The sequence below is a fragment of the Carassius carassius genome, chromosome 38 (genome assembly GCF_963082965.1).
Source record: "Carassius carassius chromosome 38, fCarCar2.1, whole genome shotgun sequence".
Lineage (NCBI taxonomy): Eukaryota > Metazoa > Chordata > Actinopteri > Cypriniformes > Cyprinidae > Carassius > Carassius carassius.
Genome location: NC_081792.1, coordinates 2,580,590 through 2,594,814, shown reverse-complemented (window position 1 = coordinate 2,594,814; position 14,225 = coordinate 2,580,590). Strand labels below are relative to the sequence as shown.

Below are 14,225 nucleotides of genomic sequence, written 5' to 3'. Positions count from 1 at the left end.
CTCCCAGGCTGAGTTAAAAAAACAGATCCCTTGAATGCATACAACACTATATAATTCAGAAAACCGTCCTTTTGGATAATTCTTGTTTTGCCAAATGATTATCACATTGTTACAGTCGCAGACCTAAAGCAACAGGCCACTACAAGATCCTGCGCCCCCACTGACCACATGTATGGAAAGTGCGCCAGAAGCCAATGGCCAGTTTAAGGTTTCCAAATCCCATATGGTCTAGTGCTTAGGATTCCTGGTTTTCACCCAGGCGGCCCAGGTTTGACTCCCGGTATGGGAACGCATGCTCCTTTTTGATTCCCTCCTCAAAAATCCAGCACATCTTCCTGCACCAGAAGTGACTTTTAGTCCAGCAGTAGAGCTACAAGACCGTGATATGTCGTGGTTCTGTCTAACACTTTGCCCCTTCGATAGCTCAGCTGGTAGAGCGGAGGACTGTAGGTTGGAGTGTTGGCAATCCTTAGGTCGCCGGATTCTACTCCGGCTTGAAGGAGGTCTTTTTTTCAAGTGCTCACCATTTTTTTGGTTTGGAGCTGGCTTTCTCGCAGCTGTTAGCAGAGCTTGAATTCGCAGTCCACAATTGGAAGCCAAAAGAGCTTTCCCTGACCGGGAATCGAAACTGGGCCGCGGCGGTGAGAGCGCCGAATCCTAACCACTAGACCACCAGGGAGGGGCTGGTGGGATGGTGGGCTGGTGGGCTTACCTCCTGAAAACAAGGTGAGAATAAGCAGACAGCAATGCTTGCCACTGTCACATCTAAAACCAACAACTCTGTAGCAATCAGGGGTCTTTACTATTGGTGGGCCAGTTGCGCTCCATGTCACCTGTAGGTCGTGGTTATTCTTTGTTATGACAGCCAATCACGTTCCCGGCTGCAACCATGAAATTTATGTTTTAGCCAATCGGCGCTCGTATAGCAACCGCGAAGTAGCCAATCAGCGCTCGTATCGTAACCGCGAATTAGCCAATCAGCGCTCGTATCGCAACCGTGATTCCCCCCAGTAACAACAAGCAATTAGCCAATCAGCGCTCGTATCGCAACCGTGATTCCGCCCAGTAACAACAAGAAATTGACCAATCAGCGCTCGTTCCTCATCCGTGATTCTTCGTAGTAACAACAAGTTATCAACAACAATTGATAACGTCAAGAACCCCCGGAGACTTGCGGATCACGGCTGAAGAAGAAGATAACGGTCATCGATTAATTTCTAACCAACATTTGCAATGTAAGTGAATCTTTTATCAATAAAAAAGTAACACTTACAATACTGGTGCACAAATATGCATTAATTTATACTTAACGAATGCACAGATAATCATGAGTTAATGTAAACGAATGAAGGACTAACTTAAACCATTAATTAATGATTACTACATCAGCAACTAATAAACATTCTATATGTTTCATAGATTAATTAATAAATACAATTTTATTAGTTAAATTTACTTTAATGTATTAGTTCCTTAATAACATTATATTAACTAATGACGTAAATGTATATTTTAATTACTACAGTGGCCAAAGCTATTTACTTCAACTTCCAGTTGTCAGCTTTAATTAATCATGAGCTAATGATTTTCAAAGGAATCATGTTATGACTTTACATGTTGAGGTAAAGAGCTATTAACCTATTGTTAATATGTTATTGTGGTTATGGATTTTTTTAAATTAGTCATGTACCTCAACAAGTAAAGTTAAAGTAATAACATAATGATATCTTTACAAATTATTATCTAATGATTCATTATTGATATAATTTTACACTGTTAGTTAATATAATATGTTATTAAGGAATGGATACATTATGACACATTTAACTAATAACAACAATTTATTGATTTCTTTATCTATGAATCATATAAAATGTTCATTTGTTGCCAATGCAGTAATAATTAATAAATGGTTTGGTCCTTAATAAGTTATATGTTAAGTCATGATTATCTGTGCATGAATTAAGCATGAATTAATGCATTTAATTGTATTTATTTAATGCATACTAGTGCCAGCATATTGTAAAGTGAGTTGTGTTTTTATGTTAACAAAAATAAAGTGTCAAATATATAAAGCTGTTTTGAATGAATAACCTGTAGTTCAGACAAGCTAATAATTCAGCTAATCAATGTAAAATATTATAATAAAAAAAAAGTATTTCATATTTTTGTAGATTAGTCGACCAAGCAGAATATAAAGTATATTAAGTTACAGTTTTACCAGCTGCAACATTAAAACGATTCTTACACATTAATGCATTACTTGTTATAATGCAATAATATAGTATGCATTATGCTTCTACTTTTAGTACTTTAAGTATATTTTGATTCTAGAATTTTGAATGTATGATCTTTACTTGTAATAGAGCAGACAAATTTGTGAAAAATTTGTCTTTAAAAAGGAGATCACATAGAATAGACTGAACTTTCCCTTCCCTGTCTCAGGTGGGACAAAAGTTATATTTTAATGTATAATAATTATCTGAAAAATTACCTTTTACTCTGGGATAATTCTGATATGTTAGCCAACATTTTTAGCCTGTAGGAAAATATATACACAAACAAAGCATAATATAAAATCAACATTAAAAGGTGATCATAAGTAAATATAGTTCACTTTTTTTAATTTAGATGGAACCTCGCTTCAGGAGACGGGCTGATGGAAGCCTGAATCTGACGGATACAGTGGAAGCATCAAAGGTGAAGGAAGCCAACAAAGGAAAGCCATACACAAGACCCCTGCCCCCGGAGGAAGTGCTGGACAAAGCCAGGAAAAGTTTAAGTGAGCACCACGGAGATCTGTCTAACAGAAAGCACCTGTTGGGTTTCTTTGAAATCCAGTTTGGTGTATTTCGTGGGCAAACATTTAGGTGGGTGGCTGAAAATGCCCTGGGGTATGCTGCTTATCTGGTGGCAGCTATGAAGAGGGACCCCACAGGAGGCAGCAAAGACTCCCAAGAACATGCCCACAACAAGGGGAGTTTCAGGGAGTATATTGAGCTCTTTCCTTCTGGCAGAATTGCCATTGCCATGAAGGAAGAGCAATATGCTGGGAAAGCTCCCCAGCATGCTGCTGACTCCCAGCACTCTGCCCCCACAGAGTTCACCACCCCCACCCAGTACGCTACCACCACCCATACTTCTACTGCCTCTCTCCGCTCCCTCTTGGTTAGGAAGTTGCCTAACCAAAAAACTTGAACAAGGCTGTAAAAAGACTGGTTTCCCCCCTCAAAGTCGCACCTTGTAAGCAAACATTTATTTGTATAACACTTTTTTGGTTTGTTTAGCATTTATTGCTGTTCAGTAGTCATGTTTATCTGTTTGTCCTGTGTTTTTTTTGTAGCTTTGGCCTGGGCACGTGCGCGGCCCTCAGCCACCCTCACCTGTCCGACTGTGTCCCTTGAGACAGCCACAGGACCCTCAGCCACCCTCACCTGTCCGACTGTGTCCCTTGAGACAGCCACAGGGCCCTCAGCCACCCTCACCTGTCCGACTGTGTCCCTTGAGACAGCCACAGGACCCTCAGCCACCCTCACCTGTCCGACTGTGTCCCTTGAGACAGCCACAGGACCCTCAGCCACCCTCACCTGTCCGACTGTGTCCCTTGAGACAGCCACAGGACCCTCAGCCACCCTCACCTGTCCGACTGTGTCCCTTGAGACAGCCACAGGACCCTCAGCCACCCTCACCTGTCCGACTGTGTCCCTTGAGACAGCCACAGGGCCCTCAGCCACCCTCACCTGTCCGACTGTGTCCCTTGAGACAGCCACAGGGCCCTCAGCCACCCTCACCTGTCCGACTGTGTCCCTTGAGACAGCCACAGGGCCCTCAGCCACCCTCACCTGTCCGACTGTGTCCCTTGAGACAGCCACAGGACCCTCAGCCACTCTCACCTGTCCGACTGTGTCCCTTGAGACAGCCACAGGGCCCTTAGCCACCCTCACCTGTCCGACTGTGTCCCTTGAGATAGATGACAGCACACTGCTGGCAGAGGCAGCTAAGTTTGAGGAGTCATATGTGGCATGTACGTTTATACTTATTTAAAGTATTCAACGTTTCCTTTCCAGGGATAATAAAGTAAAGTGAAGCAATGTGAATTTGTTTATTTATGTGTTTATTTTCTGTTTTTCTATTTTATTTTATTTTTTCAGCAAGACGAGTCTGTCTTCCTGCTGGATGGACACACACCCTGCCTGAAGTGGACCAGAGGTGGATCTCCAAGGCCCTGTTCAGGTGGACAGCACAGGGGCATCCTGAGCTGGTATTTAGTAGGGTGAACAAACTTTGGTGGTATCCTCCACCGGTGCCACTGAAGACCAGTAATTCTCCTTCCTTGGAGAATTACTTTGGCCATCGCCTGCTGCTCTGGATGCCACGAAAACTGTGGCAAGTGAAGCTGACTTGTCCGCATCCAGACTGTCAAAAAGAACTTCTGACCTCAGCTGGCTTGCATCAAAAGATCAGGCAGGTGGTTGCCATGGGTGAGATGTACTTTGTGGCATCTGAGTACCTTGCCTGCCGAAGATGTAAAAGGAAGGTCATCAGCTGGAGCCATGATCTCGTTTCCCAGCTCGACATTGGCCACAGGGTGCTGTTCCCTTGCATTCTTACTTCAAAACTTGCATGTGACTTTGAGGTAGTAACTTTGATGCGTCAGCGTGGGCTGGGAAACAGCAGCAGCCAGATCCAGTGCAAGCTACAGGAGCGTCATGTTGATGTCTGGTTGCAAAAGACAGTCCAGTATCTGACAGATTGCAAGGGGATTGCCAGTGCTGTCACGCCGAGCCTAATCCTGCCTGTGACATTTGAACCTGCTCCTTCAATGCCTTCTATACCCAAGCACCGATGGCTGATGCAGGTGTATGCCCAGGATGTCCTGCAAAGGCTGGATGAGGTCAAGGCCGCTATAACATCACAATATGGTCGAATCTTAAAAATGGATTCTACCAAAAAAAGTGGGAAGTCGTGGCCTAATGGTTAGAGAGTCGGACTCCCAATCGAAAGGTTGTGAGTTCGAGTCCCGGGCCGGCAGGAATTGTGGGTGGGGGGGGTGCATGTACAGTTCTCTCTCCACCTTCAATACCATGACTTAGGTGCCCTTGAGCAAGGCATCGAACCCCCAACTGCTCCCCGGGCGCCGCAGCATAAATGGCTGCCCACTGCTCCGGGTGTGTGCTCACAGTGTGTGTGTTCACTGCTCTGTGTGTGTGCATTTTCGGATGGGTTAAATGCAGAGCACAAATTCTGAGTATGGGTCACCATACTTGGCTGAATGTCACTTCACTTTCACTTTCACTTTCAAAAGTGGCCAGAAAACTAGCAGGACGCAGCTATGGCACTGCTACTTGGGCAACTAATGTTGGCAATGAGCATGGACAGGTGATCATGTCCGTGCTCACAGCGAGCGAAGGTTTTGGTCTGGGGCCAATGATAGAAGGCCTTATCAAGCGATACAGAGTGGCTGGGGTGGCTCCTCCCGAAGTGCTGTATGTCGACCGAGACTGCTGTGGCAACACTCTTTTGAGGAGGATGTTTGAAGAGTGGGGGCAAATGACCATCCGGTTAGATGTCTGGCACTTCATGCGAAGGTTTGCTGTCGGCTGCACCACCGACTCTCACCAGTTATATGCCACATTTATGAGTGGCCTCAGCCATTGTATTTTCATGTGGGACCAGGTCGACCTGGCTGCCCTGAAGATGGCTAAGCAAGCAGAGCTGGAAGCTGATGGGAAACCATCATCCGAGGCTGATGTGCTGCGCTTTATCAGTCGTAGCGAGCTAGCGCTACATTGCAGGAGAACCACTCACGGGACCAAAGAGACCCTGGCGCTGATTGAGAGCCATGTTCAGGCCTTTGATGGAGATGCTGGTCGTGACACTCTGGGAGTCCCACTAATAAACTCAGCCCGCATGAGAGAGATTTTAAAGTCCCAGCGGAAGCATGTGGCCTGCATCCAGGATCCTGCCGGTGTGCAGCTCTACATGCAGACGGGTACTGTACTGAAGGGAGGGCACCACCTGCCAACATACCGCTGTGCCAGAGGTTCCACTTCACTTGAGTCATTTCACCTGCACCTTAACAGATTCATCCCAGGTTAATAAATTATTTAACTGAATTATTAAATTAAGATATGATTTATACTGAAATAATTATGAGAATTGCAAGAACAGCTATTTGTGTATTTATATGAAATTTTTGTTCTGTGAATTTATTATTTTTTTTTTCATTTATAGGCACGCTGGCAAGTGACACCTTCTTTCAGACATATCTTTTGGATGGGCTTGCAAGGTGGAATGAGGACCGGGCTGTGGCAGCAACAACTAATCAGCAGCAACCATTCCTACAACCATCTTCTGCGTCATGCTGTCAACACTCTTGCAGAGGAGCTTATGGGCATGAAAATCATTCCTTATGTTGGGCCAAGAAAGTACACTGGTATATAACAATTTTTTTTTGTTTTTAGTGACACTTTAATTTAAGTATAAACCACTGAACCACTAAGTTATAATATAATATTATGGTATGTTATCTAATTGTCAATGTTTTTCTATTTTAAAGGTGAGCTTATTGGAGTGGAATATCTTTACCAGCAAACTGGTAAAGTTCTGCAGGACTACAAGTTGGCCATTGAAGAGTCAGAGACCACTGAGGTTGGTATAGAGGTGGATGAAGGTTATGCTGAACTTGAGGAGTTTCAGGACATCACTGTCCCCACCTTTGACACTGAACGGACACCTGCTGCCTCTTCACAAGCATCAGTGTCTGCAGCGTCTGCAGCATCATCTCCAACTCCTCCAGCAACCAGCCCCACGTCATCACTGTTTGTGGTCCCTCCATCACCAGTGTCATCTCCTGTCAGCAGCTCACTGCACACTCAATCAAATCTAGGACTCTTTCCTGGAGCACATAGCTGTGAGTTTTACCAAAGTATTCATAAAGATTTCGGTATTTGTTATCACACTAACTATAAATTTGTATTTAACACATTGAAAGGCATAAATACAAATTTCAAATCAATATTTACCTTTTTGATGTTGTCCCAGTGGACCGATTATATGCAGAAACGGATCGTCCAACATCGGAAGAGAACACTTCACATGATGTAAGGGCCCAGTTTATTTTTTATTTACATTTACATGTATGTAAACATAATCTGGGTTACATTGGATGTGCTTTCATGTGAATATTTGTTTTCATTGATGCTATCAAAAGTTCCTAAATTATCTTTCATTTTAGGATTCGGTTGGACCTGATAATATTGAGGGGTATGAAGCCGTGCAGGACTTGGCAGAGTTCTTGGTTGGCTTCAGAGACCACCGTCTGGTGGTCGATTCAGGGCCACTAAGAAGATTGTGGCCCCAGGTGTGGAGAGCACCAAAAGGTATGTTATATTTAGTAAACAGGGTTTACAAATTGTTTTGTAATATATATATATATATCTGAAACTGGCTGAAATATCACCTACAACTTTTTTTGTTTAGTAACCTGACACCTTTATGACTAGCTTATCTTGGTTATAACATAACTTATTAGTTGTGATTTACATTTAATTCTGACTATATTTATTAGGTTGCTAAGTATGTTACATTGCTATGGACACAGTTACAACCGTGCATTGGAATAATTAATTTAGCAGAAACAAAGCAATCATTTCTTAAATCGGTAAAATCATTTTGTATCAATATGTTGTGTCAAATAATTTGTCTTTTACTGTACTTTAGTAAGTAGCCATGTAATAAGCGGGATAATATGCAGTCATTATTGTGAAAAAAATCTGACAGGCTGACTAACAACACCCTGTAATAATTCCACAACACAGTAATCCAGTAGAGACCTGATTTATTGATATGACATTTCAACATCAATCTAAAAACAAAACAAAGAAAGAAAACATAACTATGGGCAGATATTATCAATGAACATTTAGACAACACAAAGCAAAACAGACAGAATAGGAAAGGGAAAATAAAAATAAGATCACACAATGAAAACAATCTTACATTAATAATATGTATCCTGTTGTAATTTGCAGGTGTTTCGTTGGGGCTCATAGTACTGCACAGTGGCCTGACTTCAACCGAGTGGTGGAGGCCATTTTCACAAGGCTCTGTGCTCTCTACCCAAACGCGGTGCGCTGTGACGGAGTAAGGGTGTCCCGCTTCACTGTTGTAGCACGTGCTTACAAGCACATCCGAGAGTGCATCCTCACTAATGCTAAGGTGATGAGTGAGACCACCATCCAGCTCCCAGAAGTGAACGCTGCAACAGTCACACAATGGTGAGTAAATAAGCATTGTCACCGCTATGCCTAAACTTAAAGCAGCTAAGGGCTGATGTTACACGGCAACTTTTTTTGATCAATGCTGCTGGGCAACTTTGGTTAATATTGCCATCAACAGGCAACCAGGCAAGACACAGAGCGCAAGATTGATCTGAAGTATCCAGATTGAAATTTGTTACCCATTCTCAGTGGGGAACGTACCCAAGAAACACTTCTCAAAATTTTTTATATCATCAGCCTTAATGTAACCATGGCTGGTTTGCAGGTCTAGAAACAAATCAACAAGAGTTCAACTTCTGTTTTCTTCTTCATTATGAAAGATAAGATTTATGACATGGATCAGCTGTCTTCAGCAGACTGCAAGAATCAATAATTCATAATACAATGTTAATCTCAATAAAGTAGCCATTTCACAAAAGCAGTAATACATTAGACGACTGCTGTGTGATCTCAGCTGTGTCATGCTGCTGCGTCATAGTCATGACAAATAGTAGTTGATCTTTTGTATTGCTTAAATGTTTATTAATATCTGTCGTTTTATGTTTCCCAGGTTCAGCAGGCATGGCAAGTCACAGGAACAAGAGATTTTGAAGCAGGGTATCCAAGCCCCAGACGCACCCATGGCAGGACCCGAGACGCTTCCTGCGGCTATGCAGAAAGGACCAACTCTCTATCCAGGCAATTTGGCTGAGCCTCACCTTTTTATCCTGCCACCAAACACTGCTGGGAAGGCAAAACTTAAGGGGAGGTTGCAACCCCAGGCCATCTCCCAGGCTCCAACATCACATCAAGGCCTTCCTGTCATTGCACCAGCACTACCCATCTCTCTCCCTTTCATTTTACCATCTGTGCAGCTTCCTACAGTGAAAGGCACTTGCCTCACAGGTGATGTTCTTCAACTTCCCTTTACCTTCAGCTCTGCCACCATCAGCTCAGACACAGACATCCGGTCAAGATGTTCCTTACTCCACTCAGCAATACAGAAAGAGAAAACTGGAGAGGGAGCGCACTGGAACTGTCACAAGAAAATATGTGAAGAAGACAGATGTCATTCTTTGCAGAAAGTGTAACAAAGAGAGAAAGCCACCATCACATCTTCAGTACTTTGGCAACTGGTTCTGCAAAGAGTCTGAGACTCAATCATATGGTGAATGGAGGGCTGTGCTGCAGGAACGAGGTTATAGAAGAAAAAAAAAGGGGAATGGCAACCCTCCAGCTTCTTAAAACTGCTATTTCAGCACATTAAATTTTTTTTTGGTTAATGTTTGCTTTATAGTGCAATTTACAAGTCTCCAACAATGACAGCTGTCTCTAAAATGTGTAATTACTGTGTGTTTCCTCTGCTGCATGCCTCTGTTGGAAAAATATTTCATACCATTATATATATATGGTATGTTTATGTTTTTATTATTATCATTATTTTGGTTTTGGTATATTTGATTTACTATTTTTTTAGGGGCGAATATGTCATAATTGCACTACTATGGTCCATTTTTGTTTTGATTTACTTTTTTTTGGCTAATATGTCAAAATTGCACTACTGTGGTAAATGTTTGTCTTGGTTTACTATTTATTATTTTCTTAGTCTGATGTCAAAATTGCACTGCAAATGTTTGTTTTGGTTTGATATGTATTATATTTTTACACTGATATGTAGAAAGTTTACTACTGTGGTAAACATTTTTGTTTTACTGTTTATTATTTTTAATTGATGTGTCAAAATTGCACTACTGTTCTAAATGTTTTATTGGCTTTAAAATGTATATGGAGATTAAAAGGGTTGTTAATATTTGCCCTCACACTATTGTTATTGTGTTTGTTTTGGTTTGATATTTATTATATTTTTTAAACTGATATGTAAACATTTTACTACTGTGGTAAACATTTTTGGTTTACTGTTTATTATTTTTAATTGATGTGTCAAAATTGCACTACTTTTCTAAATGTTTTATTGGCTTTAAAATGAATATGGAGATTAAAAGGGTTGTTAATATTTGCCCTCACACTATTGTTATTGTGTTTGTTTTGGTTTGATATTTATTATATTTTTTAAACTGATATGTAAACATTTTACTACTGTGGTAAACATTTTTGGTTTACTGTTTATTATTTTTAATTGATGTGTCAAAATTGCACTACTGTTCTAAATGTTTTATTGGCTTTAAAATGTATATGGAGATTAAAAGGGTTGTTAATATTTGCCCTCACACTATTGTTATTGTGTTTGTTTTGGTTTGATATTTATTATATTTTTTAAACTGATATGTAAACATTTTACTACTGTGGTAAACATTTTTGGTTTACTGTTTATTATTTTTAATTGATGTGTCAAAATTGCACTACTTTTCTAAATGTTTTATTGGCTTTAAAATGAATATGGAGATTAAAAGGGTTGTTAATATTTGCCCTCACACTATTGTTATTGTGTTTGTTTTGGTTTGATATTTATTATATTTTTTAAACTGATATGTAAACATTTTACTACTGTGGTAAACATTTTTGGTTTACTGTTTATTATTTTTAATTGATGTGTCAAAATTGCACTACTGTTCTAAATGTTTTATTGGCTTTAAAATATATATGGAGATTAAAAGGATTGTTAATATTTGCCCTCACACTATTGTTATTGTGCCTTTTTGTATTCTCACAATATTTGTACATGCATATATATTTGCACTGCTGTTATAATTTTTTTATTGACTTTATATTTGCAAATAAAAAGGGTTGTTAATCTTAATCTTTGCACTAGCAATGTTTTTGTGCCTATTTCTCACTGTATTTGAAGTTGCAATTTTTTTTAAGTATTCCAGTATTACATAACAATAAAACACACACACACACAAAAACAGGGACTTTCAGAAAATATAATAATATAATGTTATACTGTAAAAAATAATATACTGTAAAAAATGAGTTAGTTAGCGCTGCGTTATTCATGTATTTTGTTGTGAAAATGCACAAAAACACAAATCATGTATTTGTTGCAATGAATATTCACGTTTTGTCTGTCAAATCATTTCGACTTTTTTATCCAGTGACGGCTTGATGCTTTTGTCCATATAAGGTATTTCCTGTAGCGTGCGTCACATAGTGGTCACGAGCTAATGCTTTTACGAGTCTGTTTTGGACTGTAAGCGAGAGAGCGCCCTCTGGCGTCCGGTATGAATGAAACATACATAACCTGAGAGTGTTTACTTTGGACAGTTCCCAAATTAAAGTTGGGGGGGCGAATTTACATTCGATTAAATTACGGGGGAGAATGATGATTACGTACACGTGCATCAGCAGCGTCAAAGCAGACACATTCCAGGAATTCCATCACTGTTCGGAGTGGGCCGCAAACTCGCGTCCCTGTGCATCTTTTAGGATCTTTACCTCGACTAATGGGCGCCGGCCTTGGCGCAATGGATAACGCGTCTGACTATGGATCAGAAGATTCTAGGTTCGACTCCTGGCTGGCTCGCTCTGTGCTTGTTTTTCTCCGGCTTATTTTGTTGTTGTGTTTTTTTTCTCTTCTCCAAAATCCAGAAGAAAAGGCAAATCTTCAGGCATTCTTCTTTTTTTCCAAAAAAAAAAAACATATTCTGCACACCCTTTCCGATGTCTAGGGAAGACACGGACATGTTTCGGTATTGCCATTCGTCTAACAAGCACTCCGACAAGCTCGGCGATTAAAGGGGAAATAAACTGCAGGCAGGCAGCCAGTTGATTTTCGAATGAACAATTTCATCGCTACTCTGTAACTGCTTCATTACTTTGAAGGGTGTAATGCCATGTTGTTTTGATGTCACAGGCTTGCCATTTTGAAGCCTTATCACTAATTGCCACAAAATGTCAATTTTGTACCTTGACAGACCGATGACAGACAGATTTTCATCTAGATAATGGTTGCAATGTGTGTTTTCAGAAGCATGACACAAGTATTTTCACCTGGACAAGAGCTTAATTACCAGTTCAAGGTATCAATTTAGCAATCACAGGAATCTGCCCAAAAAAACTGAACCCCCGGGGTAGGTAAAAAAAAACAGATCCCTTGAATGCATACAAAACTATATAATTCAGAAAACCGTCCTTTTGGATAATTCTTGTTTTGCCAAATTATTATCACATTGTTACAGTCACAGACCTAAAGCAAAAGGCCACTACTAGATCCTGCGCCCACACTGACCTCATGTATGGAAAGTGCGCCACTGGCCGGTTTAAGGTGTCCAAATCCCATATGGTCCAGCGGTTAGGATTCCTGGTTTTCACCCAGGTGGCCCAGCTTCGTCTCCCGGTATAGGAACGCATGCTTCTTTTTGCTTCCCTCCTCAAAAATCCAGCACATCTTCCTGCACCAGGTTGGAGTGTTGGCAATCCTTAGGTCGCTGGTTCGACTCCGGCTCGAAGGAGGTCTTTTTTTCAAGTGCTCACCATTTTTTTGGTTTGAAGCTGGATTTCTCGCAGCTGTTAGCAGAGCTTGAATTCGCAGTCCACAATTGGAAGCCAAAAGAGCTTTCCCTGACCGGGAATCGAACCCGGGCCGCGGCGGTGAGAGCGCCAAATCCTAACCACTAGACCACCAGGGAGGGACTGGTGGGCTGGTGGGCTGGTAGGCTTACCTCCTGATAACAAAGTGAGAATAAGCAGACAGCAATGCTTGCCACTGTCACATCTAAAATCAACAACTCTGTAGCAATCGGGAGTCTCTACTATCGGTGGGCCAGTGGCGCAATGGATAACGTGTCTGACTACAGATCAGAAGATTCTAGGTTCACTGGAATCTGCCCAAAAAAACTGAACCCCTGGGGTGAGTAAAAAAACAGATCCCTTGAATGCCTACAACACTATATAAATCAGAAAACCGTCCTTTTGGATAATTCTTGTTTTGCCAAATTATTATCACATTGTTACAGTCGCGGACCTAAAGCAACAGGCCACTACAAGATCCTGCGCCCACACTGACCACTTGTATGGAAAGAGTGCCAGAAGCCAATGGCCAGTTTAAGGTTTCCAAATTCCATATGGTCTAGCGCTTAGGATTCCTGGTTTTCACCCAGGCGGCCCAGTTTTGACTCCCGGTATGGGAACGCATGCTCCTTTTTGATTCCCTCCTCAAAAATCCAGCACATCTTCCTGCACCAGAAGTGACTTTTTGGCCAGCAGTAGAGCTACAAGACCGTGATATGTCGAGTTTCTGTCTAACACTTTGCCCCTTCGATAGCTCAGCTGGTAGAGCGGAGGACTGTAGGTTGGAGTGTTGGCAATCCTTAGGTCGCTGGTTTGACTCCGGCTCGAAGGAGGTCTTTTTTTTAAGTGCTCACCATTTTTTTGGTTTGAAGCTGGATTTCTCGCAGCTGTTAGCAGAGCTTGAATTCGCAGTCCACAATTGGAAGCCAAAAGAGCTTTCCCTGACCGGGAATCGAACCCGGGCCGCGGCGGTGAGAGCGCCGAATCCTAACCACTAGACCACCAGGGAGGGGCTGGTGGGCTGGTGGGCTGGTGGGCTGGTGGGCTTACCTCCTGAAAACAAGGTGAGAATAAGCAGACAGCAATGCTTGCCACTGTCACATCTAAAACCAACAACTCTGTAGCAGTCAGGGGTCTTTACTAATGGTGGGCCAGTGGCGCTCCATGTCACCTGTAGGTCGTGGTTATTCTTTGTTATGACAGCCAATCACGTTCCCGGCTGCAACCATGAAATTTATGTTTTAGCCAATCGGCGCTCGTATAGCAACCGCGAAGTAGCCAATCAGCGCTCGTATCGTAACCGCGAATTAGCCAATCAGCGCTCGTATCGCAACCGTGATTCCCCCCAGTAACAACAAGCAATTAGCCAATCAGCGCTCGTATCGAAACTGTGATTCCGCCCAGTAACAACAAGAAATTGACCAATCAGCACTCGTCCCTCATCCGTGATTCTTTGTAGTAACAACAAGTTATCAACAACAATTGATAACGTCA

The 14,225-nt window shown here is 41.8% G+C and overlaps 4 non-coding genes across 4 annotated transcripts; 1 reads left to right on the top strand and 3 right to left on the bottom strand.

The window, feature by feature from the left end:
- Nucleotides 1–607: 607 nt before the first annotated feature.
- On the bottom strand, nt 608–679 carry trnae-cuc (transfer RNA glutamic acid (anticodon CUC)). Its single transcript has one exon. It is a non-coding gene; the product is annotated as a tRNA-Glu (tRNA).
- Nucleotides 680–12,778: 12,099 nt separating this feature from the next.
- Nucleotides 12,779–12,850, bottom strand: trnae-cuc (transfer RNA glutamic acid (anticodon CUC)). Its single transcript has one exon. It is a non-coding gene; the product is annotated as a tRNA-Glu (tRNA).
- A 625-nt stretch (nt 12,851–13,475) lies between these two features.
- On the top strand, nt 13,476–13,563 carry trnay-gua (transfer RNA tyrosine (anticodon GUA)). The gene is given in 2 exon segments: nt 13,476–13,512; nt 13,528–13,563. It is a non-coding gene; the product is annotated as a tRNA-Tyr (tRNA).
- A 105-nt stretch (nt 13,564–13,668) lies between these two features.
- trnae-cuc (transfer RNA glutamic acid (anticodon CUC)) lies at nt 13,669–13,740 on the bottom strand. Its single transcript has one exon. It is a non-coding gene; the product is annotated as a tRNA-Glu (tRNA).
- Nucleotides 13,741–14,225: the final 485 nt, after the last annotated feature.